We start from the raw sequence: 4,015 nt of genomic DNA, 5'->3' as shown, positions 1-4,015 counted from the left end.
TCCATCTATGGTATTGATGGAGAAGGCGATATCCATGCATTGACCCGTCGTGTTCTTACCTAAATCACATAATACTTGCGCATTACTACCTCCGTTTCAAGGAATAAGGCGCACACGTATTTCAAGATAAACTTTGACCATAAAAATTAAGCAACAAAATCTTGATTATATTATATGTAATTAGTATCGTTGGATTCGTATTGAAAAGAATTTTTTAATGATACTAATTTCATAGAAACAATCTTTATCTATTTAAAGTAATTCTTGGTCAAACAAAAAACTCGTAAAACGAGGGCGCCTTATTCCTTCAAATGGAGGTAGTAATAAGCTTGATCATAGAGTATCTAAGAGCCTCTCTAGCCGCGTCTCCAAAGTGTCTTTAAAACAACGTCGGATCAAGCGTTTGGGAGATATGTTTCCTTCGTACCGCGTTTTGGGGGACGTCGTTATCAAGCCGTGTCTCCAAATGCGCCCCCAAAAATTTAAAATAACATTATATTCTTATTTTATTAGATAGAAGAATAGGTACGGTGAAAATATAATGTTATACTAATTTTCAAAGCGGTGCAACATAAATAAATTACATATAAAAACTTCAAAAAATATAAACTAATTACATATAAAAACATCGAAAAAATAAACTAAAATTTTAAACTACTTCTTCTTTGATAGCCCCGCCTCGTCGTCCTCACGGTGGCGCTTCCTGCTCGTCACCTCTTTCGAAGAGCCGGTGTCGTTCGATGCGTCGGAGGAACTTGTGTCGCCCTCGTCATCGTCGGTGCTCGCCGGCTGTGCCTTCGCTTTCGCCTCCGCCTTCGCCCGGGCCCTTGCCTCCTTCTTTGCCGCCGCCGCCTCCTCAGCCTCTTCCTCCTCCTCCTCCTCGTTGGCCTCCCAATCCTCCTCGATATCCATCGGCGGGGAACCAGAGCTGCTAGGCGTTGCAACTCTGTCTAACCAATGGCGCCATCCCGACGGCTTCCCCTCGCTCTCGGTGTCCGATGGCAAAGAGAGGTTGCTCATTGTGAGAGAGGAGAGGAGAGATGAATGGCCCCGGCCGGTTGTAGTTTGGAAAGCGCATACGTAGGGGTCTTATTGAGTGCGGATGAATGACGGCGCAGATATCGAAGAGAGCGGCGGTTGCTCTTCCACGGAATTCGCGCTCCATTCCAGCGGTTCGCACGTCGATCAACGTGGTTGCCACTGCGACAGTTCCCCTTTCCGGCAACTGTACCGTCGCTAGGTAGGCGGCGGTTGAGCGTCCGTTCGTGAGACGCTAACGCATTGGTCCCGTCACTCCTAGCCTCATTTCTCACTGTATCCGGCATGTCCAGAGCGTCCCCTGTGGATCTTGATGGGCTCGGGACGCCGGATACCGTATTGGGGGCGCCGGATGGAAAGGGTCTTTTAGCGCGCGGCTGGGAATGAAATTTTATCCGGCGCGCTCCATATCTTTTTGGAAGCCGTTTTGAGAGACACAGATGCTCTAACGGCTAGAGATGATGTAAGTATATTCATCAGATTGTATGCCGCGATCGTGGGAGGTGGCATTTTGACACACGCGTGCATATGCACCCATTATAGAAAATAATAAAAAACAATTTTAGAAATGTCAAAAAAAATCTGATATAAAATTTTTCTTATACATTGTGACATCCTATGTTCGTTCACAAGTTTTCGTGGAAAAATAACATTTTGTGTGGTGTGTATAAAAAAGACAAAAAAATGTCCTGTACGTAGTCGTGTTACAGCATTAAAATTTGTCTTTTTTACAGGAGCCACAGAAAAATGTTTTTCTTTTGAAAACTTGTGTACCAACATAAAATGTCTAGATGTACATGTAAAAATTTAGTTTAAAATTTTTTAATACTTTAAAATGTGGATTCACATAATGGGAGCATATGCTCCTATGAGCCAAAGTGCATTTCCCGCGATCGTGACTTTTTTTCCCTATTTCTGTGGTTTGTAGGCGCGTTGCGTCCCCCGCAAAATCGCAGTGATGGGCTTGCCTGTTGCCGTGTATACATGTAGACTACAGTGGGAAAATAATAATTGAAAGAGGTTCCGGCAAGCTTCTGGTGTCTAGCTTTGAGGTGATCAAATCATTTATATTATAGAAGAAATATATATGTAACATCGATCCACTAGCTAGTGATCGATGCATTTGGGTTTTAAGTTGCCCACCACAGTGCCCTACTTAATTAATTGACAATTAGTAGGAGTACACAGATAGAGAGGATAAATGGGAGAACGACTTTTCTGGTTGATTAAATGGCCGTGCGTGGTTAGAGCGAATAGTTAGATGCCGAGATCACAGTAGCACAGTAAGACAGATCGCTACAGGAAAAGCTGGATTTGCCGTGTTGGCAAAATACACAGGAAAACTTTACCTTTTTTCTATTAATTAAGAAAAAATGCCTATTAATTTGCGAAAAATCGGGCGAAAACCATACAACAAGGCACCATAGACTCATGTCCACTCTCAACACAAGGGCAAGCCCACTCAAACACACATCGATGAAACGGCGGACGGCACGCCAAGACAGGCCGACCTTCCACCCAAGCTAGAGAGAAAACGCCGTGCCCACTATGGGAGGAGCAGACACGGGACACTCCAACGACTGAAGAAGATGGACCTCTGGGAGAACTGCGCCTAATCGACCTTGTCGCCCATGCGACACAAGGTTGATGTCCTCAACGCTTCCAAGCTTTCAGGGCCGCCGCCCCGACATCCAACAACTCCACAACGCCCAGCGTAGACCACCAACACCACCTTCCGGGACCACCATCCCGACATACCACCGCTCGCACTCGAGCCACGACGCTGCACAAAACAGGCACCCGTAGCTCAAGCAGCACAGGGCAAACCTCGCAGACCACGGCCTCCGCACCAACATCTGCGCCCACCACCCCGACGTAAAACTCAAACCGCCTCCTCTGAGACGCGTCGACCGAGCCGACAACCTCGAAGCACTAGACAGAAGATTACCACCCAAGCCATGTAAGAAACAACTCCGCCCCATGAAGCTTCTACCCTCCATGGATCTTGAGGCCGCCGCCTCGACGCACAACCACCATCCCGAGTGTGAGTTTATGGAAGGCAAAAAGGTTTATGGAAAGAAAATTTGCTGGAGGCAAGTGGAGGAAAGAAAATGTTTTCGAAAACTTTAGCGCCTAAGTACTCACCTGGACTAAAAGACAACCACATTACCCCAAAGTGGGCACGAGGCATAGCGTAGTAGTTTGTCTCGCCATAGTTTTGGTCCTGCAAGTGTAAGGGGTAGTCCGAGCATGGACACCTACCGACCGTGGCCTTCCTGACGAACTAGGGACGCCTTTTCGTTGTGTATCGATGGAAGGGATACAACCTATGAGCTCCCATCACTACTAGGAATTAGCTTATAGCCGCACTTCTTACCGCCGACGAGTACGATTTAAAGATGCCAGCGGTAAGGCCTTCCAGGGTCGCCTCTGATGGGATTCGTAGCATAGAAAACAAAAAATTTCCTACCGCAAGAATGAATAACAAGCAAAGATCCAATCTAGAAGATGGTAGCAACGAGAAAATCATGAGACTAACCCTCGAAAATTTCCAAAGCCTACGAGATTAGATCTCGTTGTTGTTGTAGTCGATCACTTGCCGCTTTCGAAAGCGCGTAAAAGATCTTGACGGTGCCACAGTCGGGCAGCACCTCCGTACTCGGTCACACGTACGGTGTTGATGACGACGTCCTTCTCCCCGTTCCAGCGGGCAGTGGATGTAGTAGATCCTCCTCGGAATCCCGCCAGCACGACAGCATGGTGACGGTGGTGGTGGAGATCTCTGGTAGGGCTTCGCCGTAAGCACCGCGGGAGAATTAGGAGGAGGGAGTAGCTAGGATTTGGGCGCAGGGTGGTGCTGCGACTTGGGGAGCTAGTGCTGCGACTTGAGATTCCCTTGGGGTGCCCCTTGGTCCCTTTAAATAGGTGGCCAAGCCCCTTGGGTCATCCATAAACCTGCCCCCAAGTTTGACTGAGT

Source organism: Lolium rigidum, chromosome 6, assembly GCF_022539505.1.
Source record: "Lolium rigidum isolate FL_2022 chromosome 6, APGP_CSIRO_Lrig_0.1, whole genome shotgun sequence".
Taxonomy (NCBI): Eukaryota; Viridiplantae; Streptophyta; class Magnoliopsida; order Poales; family Poaceae; genus Lolium; species Lolium rigidum.
This window is presented reverse-complemented; position numbering follows the sequence as displayed.